Genomic DNA, 22,722 nt, shown 5'->3' on the forward strand with positions numbered 1-22,722 from the left:
GGAGAATCGGTAATAGCTAGCTGAGTATATAGGAACTGTGTGATTGTGATTTGTGATCGTCGTACTATGATTGATTTGCATGAGCTATAAATGGTAGATTTTGATGTTATTATGGGCATGGATTGGTTGGCTTCATGTTATGCCAATGTGGATTGCCGAATGAAGATGGTTCGTTTCCAGTTTCCGGGAGAACCAGTCTTAGAATGGAAAGGGAATGCGGCATCACCAAAAGGTAGGTTTATTTCCTATCTAAAGGCAAGGAAAATGATCACAAAATGGTGCATTTATCATCTAGTACGAGTTCAAGATGTAGAAGCTGAGTCGCCGACCCTACAGTCAGTTCCAGTGGTGAACGAATTTCCGGATGTGTTCCCGGAAGAGCTTCCAGGCCTTCCTCCCAAACGGGAGATTGATTTTACCATTGATGTGTTGCCAGGCACCACACCTATATCTATTCCTCCATATAGAATGGCACCCGCAGAATTGAAAGAGTTGAAGGAGCAATTGAGGGACTTGCTTGATAAAGGCTTCATTAGGCCTAGTTCATCCCCGTGGGGAGCACCCGTATTGTTCGTCCGAAAGAAGGATGGCTCCTTAAGAATGTGCATTGATTATCGGCAATTGAATAAAGTGACGATTAAAAACAAGTATCACCTTCCGAGGATCGATGATTTATTTGATCAATTGCAAGGTGCCAAATGGTTTTCAAAGATTGATTTGAGGTCCGGGTACCACCAAGTAAGAGTTAGGGAGAAAGATATCTCTAAGACAGCTTTCAGAACAAGATATGGCCATTTCGAGTTCCGAGTAATGTCGTTTGGGTTAACTAATGCACCGGCAGCGTTTATGAGCTTAATGAATAATGTATTCAGACTTTTCTGGATCTATTCGTGATTGTATTCATCGACGATATCCTGGTGTATTCTAGATCCGAGACAGATCATGCAGAGCATCTGTGTATAGTCCTTGGAGTTCTGCGAGCTCGAGAGTTGTTTGCAAAATTCTCCAAGTGTGAGTTTTGGTTGAACTCAGTATCATTTCTGGGCCATATTGTTGCAGCTGATGGGATTCGGGTGGATAGCCAAAAGATTGAGGCCGTGAAGACTTGGCCAAGGCCCACGACTCCTACGGAGGTTCATAGCTTTTTGGGCTTAGCAGGTTATTACAAAAGATTTGTTGAAGGTTTCTCTTCTATTTTTGCACCGCTCACAAAGTTGACTCAGAAGTCAGCTAAGTTTCAATGGACATATGCCTGCGAGCGTAGCTTCAGAGTTGAAAGATAGATTGACTTCTGCCCCAGTCTTGACACTTCCAGAGGGATTGGAAGGGTATGTTGTTTATTGCGATGCTTCAGGAATCGGGCTAGGTTGTGTGCTGATGCAACACGGTAAGGTGATTGCGTACGCTTCTAGGCAATTGCGGAAACATGAACAGATTTACCCGACCCATGATTTAGAATTAGCCGCAGTGGTCCATGCATTAAATATATGGCGACATTATTTATATGGTGTCCATGTGGATGTTTATACCGATCATAAGAGCCTTCAGTATATCTTCAAGCAGAAAGAGTTGAATTTGCGGCAACGACGATGGTTGGAATTGCTAAAGGATTATGATGTTGATATCTTGTATCACCCCGGAAAGGCTAACGTTGTGGCTGACGCTCTTAGCCGCAGATCCATGGGAAGTCTAAGTGATGTACGACCAGAAAAGAAAGAGATGGCCCGTGAGCTTCAACAGTTAGCAGAGCTACTATTCAGAATTCAGCAGTTTCATCGCTAGTAGCGGAAGTGAAAGAGCGACAATATGAGGATCCCATGCTAATGCAGTACAAAGATACACTCCCTCAGAAAGAGGAGTCATCATTTGATATTTCGGGAGACGGAGTTCTCCGATGTCGAGGCAGGTTATGTGTTCCCGATGTGGTAGTCCTACGTCACCAAATATTGAGGGAAGCTCATTGTTCCCGTTACTCCGTACACCCCGGAGCGATGAAAATGTATCATGATCTTAAGTCTATATACTGGTGGAATGGAATGAAGAAAGATATAGCGTAATTCGTAGCTCAGTGTCCTAATTGCCAACAAGTGAAGATTGAACACCAAAAGTCGGGTGGATTATTACAAGCTATAGAAATCCCAACTTGGAAGTGGGAAGTGATTAATATGGATTTCATTACAGGGTTACCCCGTTCTCGACGTAAGTATGATTCCATATGGGTGATTGTGGATAGACTCACAAAGTCAGCTCATTTCTTACCGGTCAGGATGACCTATACGACAGAAGATTATGCGAAGCTTTATCTTAAAGAGATAGTGAAACTCCATGGCGTTCCAGCATCTATTATCTCCGATAGAGGGACCCAGTTTACAGCTAAGTTATGGAGATCGTTCCAAGAGGGTCTAGGGACCCAAGTGCGCCTAAGCACGACATTTCACCCACAGACCGATGGGCAAGTTGAACGCACTATTTAGACTCTCGAGGATATGTTATGAGCATGTATGATAGACCTTGGAGGAAATTGGGATGACCATTTGCCACTCATTGAGTTTGCTTACAATAACAGTTATCATTCTAGCATTCAAATGGCACCGTATGAGGCTTTATATGGGCGAAAGTGTAGATCCCCGATTGGGTGGTTTGAAACTGGAGAGGCCAAGTTGATAGGGCCAGATTTGGTCTAGCAAGCTATAGAGAAAGTCAAGCTCGTACAAGATCGGTTGTTAGCGGCTCAAAGTCGCCAGAAGTCCTATGCGGATAATCGTCAAAGGGACTTAGAGTTCCAAGTTAAGGATTGGGTATTCTTGAAAGTGTCGCCAATGAAAGGCGTTATGAGATTTGGCAAAAAGAGGAAGCTCAGTCCCCGGTATATTGGACCATATGAGATTGTGCGCAAAATAGGCAAAGTGGCCTATGAGTTAGATCTACCTCCGGAATTGGAGTCAGTCCATCCAGTATTTCATGTCTCGATGCTTCGAAAATGTGTTGGAGATCCCACTAGGATCGTCCCAGTAAATGATGTGCAAGTGATAGAGAAATTGACTTATGAAGAGGTACCCATTGCCATATTAGACAGGCAAGTACGGAGGCTTTGGAACAAGGAAGTGGCCTCAATTAAAGTTCTGTGGAGGAATAGCATTCGAGAGCAGATGACATGGGAAGCAGAAGAAAGTATGCGATCTAAATACCCACATTTATTTCAGCCCGTGGAAGAAGCCCAAGATGAGACGTCAAGATCATAAGGTATGTATATTTCCTTTTATGCTTTTGGGTCATGTGTGGCCAAAAATTTTATGTTGTTACGTTGTGGCCCTGTGTGGCATCGATATTATGGGTTGTTGTGGCAGGATGGTAGCGCCATATTAAAAGGGGAACTCTGGCGAATTTTTATTTTTTTTAGAATTCCCCGAGACTTTAACATTCGAGGACGAATGTTCCTAAGGGGGGAAGAATGTTACACCTCGGAAAATTTCCCGTTGGTACGCAAGTAACGAACTAGTGATGTGTGCGAGGAGTGCGAGTGTATAATGTTTCATGAGCAATGTGCGTATATGGACGAGAATGATTAGAATGAAAAGTCGAGAAATGTGAAAAGTTGAAAGTTGGCAAAACTGCCCAGTGGTCGTAAAGTGCAAAATACGGACCGTAAAATGGAATACGGTCCGTAAACTGGCAGTCGTAAATTGCCATGCAAGGTTTCAACATTCTACCCAGTTGAGAAGTGGTAAAATATGACTAGGAGGACGGACCGTAAAGTGATTTACGGCCCATAAACCATGGTCGTAAATCACCATGCATGCAGCCAAAGTTTCTGGTTCTGCTTAAGGTTAAAAACGACCACGAGGGACGGTCCGTAAACTGGAATACGGACCGTAAACCTCCATGGACGACCACTGTACACCTCAGCACAGATTTTCAATTCATTAAATATGAGGACCAAGACTTGTTTTATTTCATTTCTACATTACACCACTTCTCTCTAGAATCATCTCTCTACATTTATTTCATAAGTTTTTTAGGATTATAAGTCACCAACTACATAAACAAGTGAATCATGTGTAAGCAAGCCATTAAATACCATTCAAGTCAAGAAATGCAAATGGAGAAAAACTAGGGTTTTTCTCAAAGTGAAGTATTATCAACCAAAGCTTGTCCCTACATCATCTAAGGTAAGATTCATGATATTTATATGTTGGTTAACATATTGGGGAGTTGAAATACTTGGATGGTAGAAGTATATACTAAAATGGTCAATGGAGGGTAAAATGAGGAATGTGGGTAATGTGAATGACTAATGGCTATTGTTATTATATTAATGAAGGTAGAAACTTGAGCATCGAAGGAGTACGCGCAAGTGTAGAATAGTTCGACCAGGAGGTATGTAAGGCTAACCCTTCTTTCATAAGGCATGGTTCCTTGGCCAAACTCTTAAATCCTCTATATGAGTATGTTGTATTCAAGTGATTGACACTCCGAGCTCATAAGCTCATGATCCTCGATACGTGCTACGGATGTACTACGCACCCCATTTGACGAGTAAGCATAAGATAGAGATGTAGCGAAAACGATGATGTTAGTGATGACGATGATAATAATAATGATGCTAAAGGTGCCTACGGGATATTATATTCACATGTGCCTATGAAGGGCTATAATGACACCCCGAGCTTATAACGACGGGTAGGATATATGTATATGAATATGTATAAAGTATGTATACGATTATGAAATGCGCGCACACATCTGCAGATGGTACGGATAACCCTGAAGCCTTGGTAGGGCCAGGTATGAGTAACCTTGAGCCTTGGATGGCCAAGTGTACGAAACATCGATCCTATGAGGTCGGGTATGCTATGTAAATGCTATGTATATGAAAGGACTATGTATATAATATGAATATGAATGTGATAAGACTATGTATAAGAATACGAATAAGGGCATGTATACTAATATGAGCACAAGTACAGTACGAGTACTATTATGGAATACGGATGATGACGTAGGTGTACTAATACGTATGAAAAATGGAAAGTCCTACGAAAGGCAGGTAAGTACTATGACGATGATATTATTGTCTCCCCTCCTGTGCTATTTCATATGTGGTTCATTATGCTTGTATATCGATGTTGATCATGCTTTACATACTCAGTACATTCTTCGTATTGACGTCCTTTTGTTTGTGGACGCTGCGTCATGCCCGCAGGTGCTCAGGGAGACTGACTTGATCCATAGCTGCCTATTCAGAGATTTCATAGAGAGCTCCATTTCCTCCGGAGCCACATCTTTTGGGTACTTATTCTTTTGTGTATATAATTATGGGCATAGAGGGGTCCTGTCCCGCTCATGTGATATGTTATACTCTTCCTAGAGGCTCGTAGTCATGTGTATATGGTTAGACATGTCCGGCCTTGTCGGCCTATGTTTTGTATATCATTTTGTCGGCCACGTCGGCCCATGTACATTGATGTGGCATAGATGCCTATGGTGATATAAATGTACTGTTGTCCAATTGGGACTTGTTGACGCATGAATGGAAATGTATGTATAATTATATCGCTCACCTAGATGTAAGTATAAGAGTAAGATAAGAGGGTGGGGGGGGGGGGGGGGGGGGGCTAGCACCGGGTGCCCGTCGCGGCCCCGAGTCGGGTCGTGACACTTTCGTTATCGCGGTCACTCCTTGGTGGTTGTTGTCGCCCCTCTGAATTCTGAGCATGGGTCTGTATTCAGGAAATATCCATCCCGTCTTGCAAGGAAGCCTTCAAACAATCTCTGAATAGATGTGGCCCTAAGCCACTTACAAATCTATGTACCCGATCTCCTATGTCGGCCACAATAGCCGGGGCATATCTAGCCAAAGAATTAAATTGCATGCTATACTCCCGGGCGCTTATATTTTCTTTTCGCAGATTTAGAAACCTGTCCGCTCTAGCTCGGTGGACCTTGGGTGGCAAATAGTGACGAATAAATGCATCCACGAATTCTTGCCAAACCGGAGGAGGCACATTCTCTCCTCTTGATAATACCCAGTTGTTGTACCACAAAACAGCCACATCCCGGAGTCTATAAGATGCCAACTCCACGGATTCAGTTTCAGAGGCATGGACAATCTTCAATGTCCTCAGCAGCTCATCCATGAAACCTTGCGGGTCTTCATCCGGCTTTGACCCGAAGAACTCCGGAGGATTTAGACTCATGAAATCACGGGCTTTGGTACTTGCTGCCCGATCACTTGAACTTGCATTTTGTCATTGTGCTTGTGCGGCGACCAATTGCATCAAAAGTGAATGGCTTCAGTCATTTGTTGACCCGAAGCGACCGGTGGAGGAATTGGAGCGGGAGCTCCTCCTTGTTCTTCCACATTAGGCGGGGTAGAAGAAGTATTAGAGAAGGCTTCATTATGTTAGTCGCCTTCTTCTATATTCATCGGAGACTCTCTTTCTACCCGCCTCTTAGCCGTAGTTTTGCCCTTCTGGGCGGCTGTAGCCTTTCCCTTTGGCGGAATTCTGAAATCACAACACACTATTAGGAAGGATAAAGTCATATACATGGCTCAATCGCACGATTTCATACGAAGAAGGATGGTCATTTTTCCTAAATGCCCTGTAGCTTCTTGTTTATTGATGTGGCGCGCAACACACCATAAACAAGACTCTACTAGACACGGCTCGTGGACACTTCCTAGGACTGAACCGCTCGGATACCACTTTTGTCACGACCCAGCTAGGAGCCGTGACGGGTACCCAAGGTTAGCCACCGAACACCACTCGTGCTACTACTCATCTTGCTCATTTAGTGGTCTTTTATCAGCTTTATACTCAAATTGTAGGAAAATAATATTTTATATGGAAACATAAATACTTTTTAAATACATTTGCCTCTCGGCCATCAAAATAATATATACATATAATAGCATCTCGTGAGACCATCTAACCCACACTGCGCATCTACGAGCCTCTACTGGAGTGCTATACATAAGGACGGGACAAGACCCCGTCATTCCCAAAAATACATATACATGAATATACACAAAAGACTCGTCATAAGCACCTCCGAATAAAGGAGTGCTTTCAATCAGCTGACAGCTACTGCTGGTCTGGGTCGAGCTGTCCTCCCTGTCTACCTGTGGGCATGATCACAGCGTCCAAAGAAAACAGACGTCAGTACGAACATTATACTGAGTATGAGAGGCATAAACAAGGAAATAAGGCAACGAGATACAAGAAGCATCAATATGGAATAACTGTATCTGACTGTCAAGTGTAAAAGAAATAATGCATGCTGGCATACTCATAGTCATCATCAGGTCATGTGTGCATAAATATATAAGCTACCCGCCCATATAGGTACGGTGTAATAATGTATAAGCTTCCCGTCCATATCGGATCAGTGTGATAATCATAACATTAGCCTGCGTCCAGGCCTCCCGTGTCCGGGGTATCATCTCATGCCGCCCACTAGTGGTGTCTGCCCATGCCATTTGGCGGTGACTCCCCGGCCAACTAGGCACGGTGTTATATCATCATAATATGCTTATCGTAACATATTTATCATAATACATGCATAAGGCTTATGAACAACTTTACTTTATCGGGGTGACATAGGGTCATGATCCCCCGATTTCATTATGGAGCAATTATTGACATTCTGCCTCACCTTGAAGGAACTAACATATAAGGTGAGTGTGAGCAATAAATAACATCATGCCATTTTAGCATCATCATATCATATCTCTTATCTTATATTACCATTCATAGATATAGGCTTTTAGATTTCCGGAATAGAGGAACCCATGAGGTGGAAAAATTATGCTATGAGATTCATGCCATTAGAAAAAAGGGACTAGCCTCACATACCTTTGACGTTTAACTAAGCTATCGTTCTCTTGTTCTTCTTCGATATCACATTTCTACCTTCAAAAGAGAATTCGCATTTACGTTAGTTAATCGACTATAAGAACGTGCTACTATTTCTAGGGAAAATTGGGCAGCACTTCCTTTGGTTATACTACTTTTCCCATATCTTATATAAACTCCCACACGCTCACAACAACATTCACAATATCGTAATCAACAATCATCATTCATATACATTGACCACAATCCACCATTTCTCTTCAATTTCTCCACATTTATGGTTATAGCTTACTATCGCGTTTCCTCATATCTACTACTTATTTCATATCCTAAATGTCATTTATAACGTATTCATAATCGCAACACCCCAACATTTATGATTCAATCCAACTACCTTCCAAACATGACACTATTCACCCCTTAATGACCCATTTCCTATGTCTTTTTACAATTCAAGCATCTTAACCTTCCAATACCTTAAACAACATGTTTTAGTCATGAAACTTACCTTAGATGATGGTTGAACAAGCCTTGAATGGAATTACTCCTTTAGCACCAAAACCCTACTTCACTCTCTTTGGGTTTTCTTGAGAAAGATGGACTTTAGTGTTATTCTTACACTTGATTTCGTTGGTTTCATCTAGTGGATCACTAATTTCCTTTGGTTTTCTTGTGATGAAGAGTAGAGAGTATTCTAGAGGCTTCTTGAGAAAAATATCGTGGAATTGAGATGAATTGGATGAGGTTAGGTCTCCTTTTAATGACTTAAAATATAATTCGGAATGAACAGTTGCTGAAGTGCAGAGTGGACGTAAACCCAGTTTACGGTCCGTATTCCAGTTTACGGGTCATATACCATGGTCGTATTTAAGCATATCAAAACCAGAAAGGTAAGCTGAGGATCATGGCGATTTACGATCACAGTTTACGGTCCGTATTTCGATTTACGGGCCGTATTCCAAGTCGTATTTAACCATTTGAACATTTGGCAGAAAGTTGAAGTTTTGTGAGTTGGAATACGACATGGTGGTTTACGGGCCGTATACTTCTTTACGGTCCGTATTTCACTTTACGACTAACTAGGCCAAAGTGCAAATCTGCAACTTTCACGTCTTCAGAACCTATAATTAGCCATTGTGGAGCATAACCTATCTCTTGTTCCCACTGCCTTTGGAATCTTACTTAAGGTGGTCAAACGTCGTTCCCTTCTCACTAAAACATCGTATACTCGTATTCGTCGTTAGTCTATTCGTTGTACGTTCACGGGGAAATTTCTGAGGTGTAACATGGCTAAACTCTGTGGCTTTCCTAGGGCATATTATTTCAGATAAGGGCATCAAAGTAGATACTTAGATGATAGAGGCTGTGAAGACTTGGCCTCGACCCACAACGCTGACAGAGGTTCGTAGTGTTATGGTTTTAGCAGGTTATTACTAAATATTTGTAGAGGGCTTCTCTTCTCTTTCCGCCCCATTGACAAAGTTGACTCAGAAGGCAGCCAAGTTCCAATCGACATAAGCTTACGAGCGGAGTTTTCAAGAATTGAAGGATAGGTTGACTTCAGCGCCAGTTCTGACACTTCCAGAGGGGACCGAGGGTTATGATGTCTATTGTGATGCTTCATGGATTGGATTGGATTGGATTGCATATTGATACAGCATGGCAAGGTGATTGCTTACGCTTCTAGACAGCTTAGAAAGCACGAGAAGAACTACCCGACTCACGACCTTGAATTAGCAGTCGTGATTCATGCACTTAAAATCTGGAGACATTACTTATATGGCATTCATGTTGACATTTATACAGATCATAAGAGTCTTCAGTACATCATCAAGTAGAGGGAGTTGAACTTGCGGCAGAGGCGGTGATTAGAGTTGCTGAAAGATTATGATGTTAATATTCTGTACCACCCAGGGAAGGCGAATGTAGTAGCAGATGCTCTCAGCCTTAAATCTATGGGTAGTTTGGCATACCTGCGGGCTGGAAAAAGGGAATTGGCTTATGAGCTTCTTCAGTTAGCCAATTTGGGGGTCTGAGTGATAGACTCAGGGGATGTAGGGGTTACTATTCAAAATACAGCGACTTCATCCTTAGTAGCTGAGGTGAAAAGGCGTCTGTATGAAGACCCTTCATGGACCCATTACAGGGATACAACTCTACAAAAGAAGAAATCACCATTCGAGATTACTGGAGACGGAGTCCTCAGGTATCGAGAAAGGTTGTGTGTTCCCGACATTGCAGGGTTACGTCAGCAGATTATGGCAGAGGCTCATTGCTCTCGTTATTCTATCCATCCAGGGTCAACAAAGATGTACCACCACATCAAAGAGGTTTATTGGTGGGATGGAACGAAGAAGGATATAGAAGAGTTCGTACCCCAGTGTCCTAACTGTCAACAGGTGAAGATTGAACATCAAAAGCCCGATGCATTATTGCAGGCCGTAGGGATTCTGACTTGGAAATGGGAAGAAATTATTATGGATTTCATTATAGGCTTACCCCGTTCTCAGCGTAAGTTTGATTCCATATGGGTAATTGTTGATAGACTGACAAAAGCAGCTCATTTTCTGCATGTTAAGACTACTTACTCATCCGAGGATTATGCGAAGCTTTCTATTAAGGAGATAGTCTGACATCATGGTGTTCCTGTAACCATTATCTCTGACAAGGGTGCGCAGTTTACAGCAACTTCTGGAGGTCTTTTCAGAAAAAGGTGAATCTTAGCACGGCATTTCACCCCCAGACAGACAGACAAGCTGAGCGTACCATTCAGACCCTCGAGGATATGCTAAGAGAATGTGTGATTGACTTCAAAGGTAGCTGGGATGATCATTTGTCGTTTATTGAGTTCACGTATAATAATAGTTATCATTCCAGTATTCAGATGGCCTCGTATGAGGCTTTATATGGACGGAAATACATATCACCAATTGAATGGTTCGAGGTTAAAGAATCTAAGATGATACGGCCAGAACTAATCCAGTAGGCGGTTGATAAGGTTAAACTTCTTCAAGAAAGGCTGTTGGCAGCCCAGAGTGGCCAGAAGTCTCATATAGATAATCGACGACGAGATTTGGAGTTTCAGGAAGATGACTTGGTATTCTTAAAGGTATCACCTATGAAAGGTGTAATGAGATTCGGCAAGAAGGGCAAGCTTAGCCCTAGGTACATTGGGCCTTACAGGATTGTACGTAGGGTAGGCCAGGTGGCTTATGAATTGGATGTACCATCAGATTTAGAGTCAGTCCATCCAGTCTTCCATGTATCGATGCCTCGTAAGTGTATTGGAGACCCTTCGAGAGTGGTGCCCATTAATGATGTTCAGGTAATCGAGCAACTATCATATGAAAAGGTTCCTATTGCCATTCTAGATAGACAGATTCAGAGATTGAGGACTAAGGATGTAGCTTCAGTTAAAGTCCTTTGGAAGAACAAGAATATCGAGGAAATGACTTGGGAAGCTAAGGAAGATATGAGATCCAGATATCCACATTTATTTCCACTCCCAGAGGAGGTCCAGACAGAGACACCATTAATTTTAGGTGCGTAGTGTTTCATTCCTTATGATTATTGGTCATGTGAGGCCATTGTTGTTATTGCTCCTTGTGGCCCTGTGTGGCGTTGTATATTTTGGGTTGTTGTTGTGACAGGTTGGTAGTGGTATAGTTACAGGAGAAACTCTGCCAAAATTTTTATATAATTCCTGAGAGTTTAACATTCGAGGACGAATATTTCTAAGGGGGGAAGGATGTTACACCTCGTAGTTTTGTACGTTGAGATTTGTTAGACGTTAGGTGTCCTAATCGTAGACACCGGAGTTATATTCAAGGTTGTATGAGATTATATATGCCTATCTCATGGTAATGAGAGTTTGAAATCATGTTTAGTAAGTATCGGGAAGGTTGGACGTTAAGCGAATCGTAGGAATTAAGTTTGTTGAAACTTTGGAAAAACTTGGCAGAATTCTGGATAGGATTTTTTATCCAACTTGAGGGAGGTGTATCTCCTAGAATGTAAGGAGTTATGGAACGCATAACCTATGTACATTCAAGTTCAGAGAGTCTTCTTCACAATGCAACAGACAGATCGCAAATTTGAAACGTATGGTGGAAGATACGGCCCATACATTGTACGATTCCTCTGATGAAATTCGACAGTGCCACTTGACTGTCCATCGAAGCAAGCCGTCGAATTGAGGCAGTGCAAATTCTCCTATTGATATAAATAAAAGGGGCCACGACTTGGAGCTCATTATTCACCAAAATCAAATCCCTAACACCTCTCCAAACTCTCTCAACCATCCCTAATCATCCATAAGCATCCCAAGCATATCAAGGGAAGACAAACCTTGAAACCTTAAGCTAGTTCATGAAGATGAATGTTCTTGCTTTTAGTTGAAGTTGTGGTGTAGTTGGTTTTGAAGCAAGATTTTGTGGGTTGAATTTCTTTAAGTGTAAGGTATGTTCCTCACTCTATTACTTATATTGAATAGAAATGATTAGTAAGTCATACAGGTGAAGAGGATCATGGTAGAAAAGGCCATAAGTATTGGCGTTTTAGTTGATGGTTATGGATGGAATTTGAAAAGAAGATTTGGGATTTATTGGAGTCTAGATTGCATATAATCTCTTGGCTATGATATTGTTGATATTGTTAGTGATGTTTGGGTGTTGTTTGAAGATTGATGGAAGTAAGCAATATGAAGGAAATGCTGCCCAATTTTCGTTAGCTCACCTATTAGTTTAGCTTAACCTTGTGAGCATTTCAACGACCTAACCCTAGCATGAATCGTCTTGAATGTAGATTTGCAAGCTCGGGAGGATAGACGTTGGGCGGTTAAGTAAGCGATGAGGTATGCAATGTGTTGTAGGTTGTGCGTCCACTTAACAGTATATGAGGGACCTAGTTGTGTACCAGTTCCCTTATACAAAGCAGTAAGTAAAGAAGGCAAGATTTTACCGTGAAAAACTCCTTGCTCGGGAGATTAAAAACTGCGACCTACCCCAGTAGGATTTCCACTCCACTATCCGACTAACTTCAGATTACAACATATTGTAAACTATGAATTAACGCCCATAATCTCTCACCCTTGCAATAGCTGCAACCTAGGAACTAACCCCCGTAGTCCCTCCACCCTTGCAATACTCCGATTGTAAGCACCTCTACTTGATTAACTCTAGCCAAGGACCACTAAAGCTAACTACTTTATCCAATCCAACTAATACACCTTAGACTACATACTAGCCAAGGGTAGTACTTAATATATTGAAAGGTAAACTGCCTAACAACTACTAAGAATTTGAAATATCTACAGCACGTTCTTATAAGAGAACAGTAGGTTTACAAGTTAAAGCACATAAACCAAGTTAAACAAAGTTTAATGCAAACTAAGAGAATAAAGCATCTTCAGTGTTGAAGCAGATCCTTCAGCTTGTGATTAGCTTTGTTGAACACTTAGAGTGTCTTGTGACGGCTGCACTTTTTGAGTGATTTTTAGGTATTTCAAGTGATGCACAATATGTTGCAACATGTTGTATATATAGTGGGAAGCATGTGGAATGGATAGAGACCACTCATTTAATATTAGACCTAAAGCATAGCCAAGCTCAACTACTGTACTTGTGCAGTGAGTAGCTTGGCTTTACAACTGTCTCTGTTTACCGTGCAAGGTGCACAGAGAACAGATCACAGACCAGGTCTCTATCTAGTTCTGAATCAGTTTGACAATCATCAAAACACGAATACACTTGAGCTTATCTATTTCACCCTTTTTGATGATCATAAACTTAGAGACGATATCCCCCCTAAGAACCAGCTTCCGAATGTTCTCCCTGCAAAGCAGACCATCATTGTCAAGGAACCTACAACATGTTATCAACATAATACCAATTTCAACTGGAAGACAAAATAAAATGCCACATATCATTACATATTCGTCTTCCAGTTCTTCCCCCTTACTCAGTACATCTTCCCATGTTTTTTGCACAATTTTCCCTTAATCACTACATCATCGCACATACATTACTTTCTCATTTCAGCTCAGCACGATCTTATTAACACATCAACCAATCTTCCTCATTATGGCATCATCAAAAATAACTAAGGCACAGCGAGTAAGAAGGTCAGATGCATCAACATATAGCCACATGATCAGAGCAATTTAGAGCAAGCTAGCAAGAAAAAAAAAGTGATCTCATGATGGATAGTAGTTCAAGCAGTACAGACATATGTTAAATCAACTACTATTGTACCAACAGGATGAGATAGGGAAAAAGACCATCACATAGTAGCACACAGTTAGACAACAAATGAAAGGAAGGACGGAGACTGGGAAGAGTTTGCGTAGGGCGGGTTACTGGGAATGATTTAGATCGTGAAGAATCCATCAAATTTCACCCTGATCCTAAAGCATTTGATGCCGGAGTTCTTCCACTCTTGCTTTCAACTGATCCTTCAAGAGAGCATTCTCAGCCTTTAGCTGTTCAATTTCGTAATTTACTGCCTTTAGGGCTTCGGTCAGGACAGAGATGGTGGAACCTGTTAGCCATAGAGAGAGTGTTCTCTGCTGTTCCTAAGGTTTCATTTCTAGTTCTTACGTTGAACTGCCCCAGTACTTTTGTCAGGAAGAAGCCATAGGGAAAACCAGGTTCATCTTCCCTAATGCGCATGGCTTTGATCATTTGTCCGATCATGATGGCTGGTAGATTGATCGGTTCAAAAGCTGACAGAGCCTTTATAAGTACCATATGTTCTAAAGTGATACTGCCATCCCTTTTATTTCGTGGTATGCGCACCTTGTCCACAAACTCAAGGACTAGTTGATAGACATGCTGGATCTCTCTTTTGAAGATTTTTTCGTTCCAAGTGGACGATTCGTGTTTAACAATCACATTTTTTAAGGAGGTAGAAGATCTTCCAGTCACATCCCTTACCCCTACAGGTGGTACTCCCAAAACATTTTCCAACGTTGATTAATTCAAAATAAAATTTGTCATATTTAATATTAGAGCCAATGTTCTATTATCAAGGTCACGTAGGTTTGCATACAGTTCATCCACTTCAATTTTGTATACGCAAGGAGCTGGTGGAGTAAAAAGATGAGTCCAATTTGGAAATTCCAACATTTCCATGAATTCTTTTATCCTAGTCTCCTCCCCAGGCTTGTATCGACCATCATTCCAAAGAGAACTTTTTGTTTCCAAGGGGATGAGTTTGAAGTTGATAGGTATGAATTTTCAGCACTATCAATGGAGTAGTGTTGTTGACTTGAGTAGAACAACTCGAATAGAGATGTGGACTTCCCCCAGGGTCTGAGGTTACCGCCTCCAAGAGAAATAGAGTCACTGGTATTTTGGTCTGTGGAGGTTGGATCATATGAGAATGATGACACTGGAACCATTTTGCTTTGATTAGATATCAATATGTCACACTAGGGAGTATTTAGCAGTGGGAAAGAGATATAAAGCGATGTGAACCAGAGAAGGCGTTATGTAAGAGAGAGATTGACGGTGAACAAACGAGAGAGACTGTATTTGCTGTTAAGGTGTCAGAGATGACTGTTCAGAGTGGATATAAGAGAAAGGGTATTGGTTTAGAGTTGAGGCGTCAATCCAGGGGATTCGTATTTTTTTTCCTTTTAAGGTGGGAGACACTTGACCGACTTGGTACTATAAGTAGTTAAGAGAATTATGAGAGTGCTGAGAGAACTACTAACCTGAGTCACAGAAAGACCGGGTCTCTGGACAATCTTGACAGTACTGAGCAGCAATTCTGAAACTTAGACCTAGTCATGCGATGTACTGTACTTCTCATGTGTGCATACCTCCTTTTCTGTCACATCCACCTTTTGACCCAGCATTTTCACACTCTGCTTTTTGATTTTGCTTATCTTCCTTCTTGCTTCCCTTGGAGTGATTTAATTTTGAACTGCGGCTTCTGATATTGAGATGTGTCCTTTCCATTAGATGAAACAGACACATCCTGTCGTGAAGGATTTGAGAAGAGACTTATTAAGTTAACTCAGAAGATTAATTAACTATTTCATTTCTTCTCTCTCTCCTCAGCCTGCACAAGATGTCAGTGTTTGGATTTGTGGACCCAAACATTCTTGATTCCCTTATAATTATAGAAGGGATGGATCAGGTTCCTTTTCTCCTAAACAGGCTGTCACACCCTAATCTCCCTAGGGTGTGATGGGCACCGAACCCTTACTTAGGGCCGAGCGAACCCTCAGACCCTTAATGCACACATAATTTTCTTAGACTTTTAAATCGAATAAAGGTGAAATACATAGTACAACTTTCAGAAATATTCTTTTTCATCGTTATTCTCAAATCAAACAAAACCTGTAAACATAATGGATATGTAACATAATACAATAAAACACGTCGGCTGATGGAGCCGCTTACAAAACTGACACTCTATACCCACGACTCTGTCTGCAAAGTCTCTAACTTCGTACAAAACATCACAGCACATATACTCTGACTCGGCAACACTCCAGGAGAAAATGGAGTTGCCACTCCAGCTGAAGCATCTCCTAGCAATGTCCTTTACTTATCTGGGTGTACCTGTGTGGCATGAAACGCAACCCCCGAAGAAAAGGGGGTCAGTACGGAATATGTATTGAGTATGTAAAGCATGGAATATAGAAAACAGAACCATAATCGAAACAAGCAGTACAAAAGTAAGTACATTTTCAGAATACCAAAATACTATTTTCTTTTAGAACGCAAATCGTGTATACCGATGTCATGAGTCAGAAGAAGTACAGAAAATAAGTAGATCATTCAGAGTGCCAAAATGCGTACTTTCCAAACACAGACCGTGCGTGCCAACATCGTATGTCATCATATACATATACACATAACTAATTCATATGTAACATAATAGTGTCGAGGAACGTACGGCCCGATCCATATACACATAACATATTAGTGCCGAGGTACATTCAGCCCGATCCACAAATGTATTTGTTGCGGAACGTGCAGCCCGATCCATATACATATATTATATTGTTGTGGCACGTGCACAAGGTTAGTGCAGACAATAAGCACGATGTGCAGAATAACAAAACAACTTACTGGAGACACGAATCATGCATGCCAAGAACGGTATCCGGCCCCTTGTGGGACCCGAGGAACGTGGCGCTACCCTGCCTTTGGCGTCACACACATCATACTCCAGAAGGTTTGCTCCGTAATCTCCGTCACACATCATAATATCACATCATAAGATCAGAACATACATATACACATATATGGTTCGGCGAACCATGAACACATCATAACACCGTAACACATCATACTCCGGAATACATATATGGCACCCCGCCCTCAAGCAAGGGACCCGGCGAACCATGCGCACGATATATACCGGCGCGGGACTCGGCGAACGATATAAGAGTAATATGCACGATCAGAGTAATTAGAAACCATATGCACATAAATCAAGACTCGATGGATAAGTATACTTACCGACCCCTGAAGGCTCAGAAACAAGTTTCGGGTTAATCTGAATTAGTATAAGAAAGTTATGAACGTTTGAAGTACAGAACGTTCTACAAGCGTTTCAGAAGCCATTTTTGGAAAATCAAGGCCATAATCATGTCAAGTACCTTTCAGATATCGTTATGGATCAATTCAATTAGAGTTTTTTGGGACCATATGCACATATCAAAGACTCGATGGAATGATCGAACGTGCTAGCATTTGAAAATCAAAACTTTATTCATATCAATTATTTTTCGAATGCCATTTGGAAACATATCAACAAACTTCGGACATCATAGATATACATCAAAACCATATGAGACAACTTATGGAAGTCAAAAATATTAGCCATCCTAGTGGCTCTAAGAATAGGAAATTTCTTTGAAATCATACATATACGTCATTTGCTCGTTTCATAAAGATCATGCCAAAGGAAAGAAAAGGTAAGTCTTACATACCTGTTCGACCGCTTATAAGCTACGCTTATTCGTCCAAGCTTGTAAGTCTACATTTAAAAGGAATTTATGCTAATATTAGCCTTTTCGTCGCACATTTGTACCACATTTCAAATCATACTATTTTATATTCTGCCGAAAATCGGGCAGCATCTCCCCTGTTTATATGCCTAGCCCGAATTCTCAATTCAGCAACCAACAACAACAACAACAATACCAACATTACTCATAATATTTCCAATACCAACGTATGCCATAAAACAGCCTACACATTATTTTCTAAATTCCTCATCCAACCAAATTTGCGATATAACTATTTAATAATTTTATTTCCGTAAGGGAGTCGAAATTAATACTAACAACATCAATAATGACATCCTCCACATTCTACAAGTTGAATACATTTATTTTCATTCAAAATTCTCTTCAAATCTCATTCCATAATTCACAACGCCAACAAACGAATTTATCACACTATTTTCTCCGTTCTAGTTCGGTAGAACTCTAAATAAACTTATTAGCAATGAAAAGGAACCTTAATCTTACCTCAAGTGTGCAGCCACCACGTCCACCCCCTTATTTTTAGTTGATTTTTAGCTCAAATTGGAGGCAACGCAACGTAGAAGACTTTTCTCTTCACGGGCTTCGGGATTCGGGGCTAAGATTTTGGTCAAAATTGATCTTTTCAGTCTAAGCTCTCTTCTCTCTTTTTCTCCATAATTTTCTGGGTGCTTTGTTCTGAAAAATGAGGAGAAAGGTTGATATATCACTTAAATAAACATGGGTCATGAGCCTAACCCGGTTGGGCCCGGATTGGGCCTAGCCCACTGACCTTTCTGCCTTAAAACGTCCATATCTCCTTATCCCGACGTCTCTTGTGGACCCACGACCTATGGTTGGAAATCTAATTCAATTATCTACAACTTATATATCTTGGTATTTTTCCAAGTTCCAAACCTATAATACTGTTTTTTCCCCTCGAAGTCAGATCACCCGAAAACGTTATTTAAAAATATTTGTTTGGAGGACTTCCACTTTGATTTGGCTCAAGGGTCCTTCTTGAGTTGTGTTTAACTTCACATGTGTGATTCATATAACTTGTCACGTGTTCCTAAAAAATCTCGATGTGTGGGCCCCACCTCCGCTTACGAATAATCCGACGTACAAAAAAATACGAAATATAATACTATCAACGTGAGTTTAAATTATGTAGTAACAACATGATTGTCAATGTCTAAGGAAGCACGTGTCACGCTCAGGCTCCGAAATGCGGGGTATAACACAGGCAACACATTCCCTTTCTCCTTTTGAGGTCCTTTCTTTTGAGAACTGATTTCTTTTGTTCCCAAACTTACTCTCCTTGCAATAAACTCTCTGTTCTTCTCAACTGATTTGATTCTTGCTTTATGAGACTCCTTGTACTGACCTGCTCGTCCACAATGGGTGCACAAGCAATTTTCAGTGGTGGAGACATTCTTGATATGGGGATTGTAGGGGACCTTCTCTTTCACAAAACCGCTTCCTTCTTTATCACTTCCCTAACTTTTGCACATGGAAGTGATAACATTAGAAGACCATGTCCACTTGGGAGCTCTGTCAAGATCAAACTTGATTTTAGTCAAGTCTTCCTTTAACTGTGTTACACCTCTCTTTTTCGTTACGTTAAAATTTGTGGTGTACTAGTCACATTAGTCTCGAGCACTAAGGGTTTTCTACAAGCTTACGATGATTTTGAGTAGGATATTTTATGTATACAAAGATTTAAGCTCATGACTTATAAGTTACAAAAATATTAGAGGTTAAACGAATCGAATCGAATCAAGTTTGAGGGCTATGCAACTCGATCGGTAGAAGGACGGACCATCGAGTAGAACGATGGACTTTCGAGTCACCACCGTCGAGTCACTTTGGCCTCTGAACCAAGGCTGCATAACGATGGTGCAACAGGATGAACCGTCGAGTGGAACGATGGTCCGTCGAGTTGACCGTTGAAGTGCAAGGCGGTGGAAATTTTCTCTTTGTTATAAATCAAAGGGGCAACGACCTTGGGTTATTATTCCAGCCAAAAATCAGATTTTTCTAGACTCTTCAAGCTCTCTCTACCATCTTTACTCATTCATAAACCTTCTAAGCTAATTCAAGTGAAAATCAAGCTTTAAAACCCCTAAGTAGTTCATGGAACATGATGGTTCTTGCTTTTAGTTGAAGTTGTGGTGGGTTTGGTTTAAAAATAAGATTGGGTGAGTTGAAGTTCTTCAAGAAAAAGGTATGCTCTTCCTTTTATTACTTATATTGAGTTGATTTGGACGTTAGTAAGTCACAAAGGTGAAGGAAATTATGGTAAGGGAAGTCATTAAGTATTGTGTTGTAGGTGTTGACTATGAATAGAATTTGAAAGGAAGTTTTGGATTCATTTAAGTGTAAATTGTACATAATCTCTTAACTATGAAATTGTTAACACTATTATTGATATTTAGGTATTGTTTGGAGGATTGGTGGAAGTATAAGATATAAAGGAAATGTTGTCCGACTTTCGTTAGTTCAATTATTAGTTTAGTTGACCTTATGAGAGTTTCAATGGCTTGACCTTAGTATGAATCCTCTTGAATGTAGATTTACAAACTTGGAAGGATAGGTGTTGAGTAGTAAGGAGATGACGAGGTATGTAAGGCTACTCCTTTCTTTCTTTTGGCATGATCCTTTTGAACCGAACGTACCGGTAACGTTAATCCATAATGCTCTACTCTTAGAAATCGGAAGGACCCATTTGATCCATGCTCCATATGGTTATCTTCAAAATGTATTGCTTAGATCTTTTTTGGTCTTTAGAGTCACTTGTACTTCTATCATGTTTATGTATTGCATTGCATTTACATATGTATATACAGACCCGAGACCCCTAAGGCGCTATATGTGCGTATATTATATATTATGTGTATATATATGTATGGGGTATGAGAAAGGTGACGGCGTTATATATGCACTACCACCTGATTAGCTGGTCATAAGATGATAAGATGATGATGATAGTGATGATGATGACGGCCAATACGATACGATACAATACGATGGGATGCCCATAGTGGCTTGACAGGCGTTATATACATATATATTTATATGTATGACCTCATGCATACATGCACAGCATTCATACGTGTCATCAGCCCTCAGAGACAGTTCAGATGCATAGTAATTATATACATGAATCACTCACAGGAACAGTTCAGACATACATGTTGCACTCATTTACCTTACAATTTATTAAATCGCATTTATGTTACTTCTATGCCTTACATACTCAATACTTTATTCGTACTGACGTCCTTTTGTTTGTGGACGCTGCGTTCATACCCGCAGATAGACACCAAGAAGCTACAGATCCTAAGGCTTCCACTTCAGCATTGGTACAGAAGCGCTCCACTTGTTCCAGAGTTGCAGTTCAGAGTGGTATGGTTCTTTTGTGTATGTATGGGCATGGCAGGGTCCTATCCCGTCCTTACTATGTTATACACTCTATATAGAGGCTCGTAGATAGATGTGTATAACTAGATGTTTTATGACCTCCTCAATCTATATTTTTGATATATCCCTAGGCAGCCACGTTGGCTCGTATATATGGGCACAGTTTGATGATGTATATATATATATATATATATATATATATATATATATATATATATATATATATATCTTTTGGGCAAGTGCCCCTTCCAGTTATGATATTTATGAGTTAGCTTCATGGCCCACTCAAATACGACTATGAGATGTACATTTTGAGGTGCTTGGTAGGCTAGCTCCGGGTACCCATCATGGCCCTCTGGTTGGGTTGTGACAAAAGTCGTATCAGAGCAGTTCGTCCTAGGATTTGCTTACAACCGTGTCTAGTAGAGTCTAATTTATGGGTGTGAAGCGCGCGACACTTATAAACAAGAGGCTGCAGGGTATTTAGGAATGATTGACCTTTATTTCTCAGCTTAGATCATACGATAGAGCCATGTTACAAGGATTCCCCTTTTTTAATATATGTTATGATTTCAACGATGCCTGTGATGAGGAAAGCATCAGCCGCCCAGAAGTGCAAGTCAGTGGCAGGTAGGAGGACTGGACGAGTACCACCTATAGATGTTGAGGAGGGCGAGCCCCAAAATTAGGTTACATCTCGGACCTCCCATACTCCCCCCGCTCCACAGGAGCATAGAGGAGCTCCAACCCTAGCTCCAGCTCCAGTACCCCCAGTTCATCCACCAGATGCCTCAGGATGGGAGATAAGAGAGGCGATTCAGTTATTGCCCCAGTTAGTAGCCGCTCAGGCCCAATAACAGGGTACGTGTCTTGGTGATAGGGCTGTTAGTGCCAGGGTTCATGATTTTATTAATTAAGACCCTCCAGAATTCTTTGGGTCAAAGCCAGATGAGGACCCGCAGAACTTTATAGATGGGATACTGAGGACGTTGCGGCTGATGCATGCTTCAGATACTGAATCGGTAGAGTCGGCTTCTTACAGATTACGGGATATGGCTGTTCATTGGTATGATACCTGGATATATTCTAGAGGGGATAATACACCTCTACCTGTATGGCAGGAGTTTGCAGATGCCTTTCTTCGACATTATTTGTCGCTAGAAATTCAATGGGCCAGAGCTGATAGGTTTTTGAACCTTAGATAGGGGAACATGATTGCTCGGGAGTATAGCCTTTATTTTAATTCATTAGCTAGGTATGCTCCAGCTATGGTAGCTGACATGGAAGATCGTGTTTATCGATTTGTGAGTGGGTTGGGACCATATTTGATTGATGATTGCCTGACGACCTCACTTCAGTCAGGTATGGATATTTCCCGTATTTAGGCGCACGCTCAAAATCATAAGGAGCACTAGGAGCAATGGAGGGTTAAGCATGAGCATGATAGGGGCCAGAGTA

Source organism: Lycium barbarum, chromosome 10 (assembly GCF_019175385.1).
Source record: "Lycium barbarum isolate Lr01 chromosome 10, ASM1917538v2, whole genome shotgun sequence".
NCBI classification, from domain to species: Eukaryota; Viridiplantae; Streptophyta; class Magnoliopsida; order Solanales; family Solanaceae; genus Lycium; species Lycium barbarum.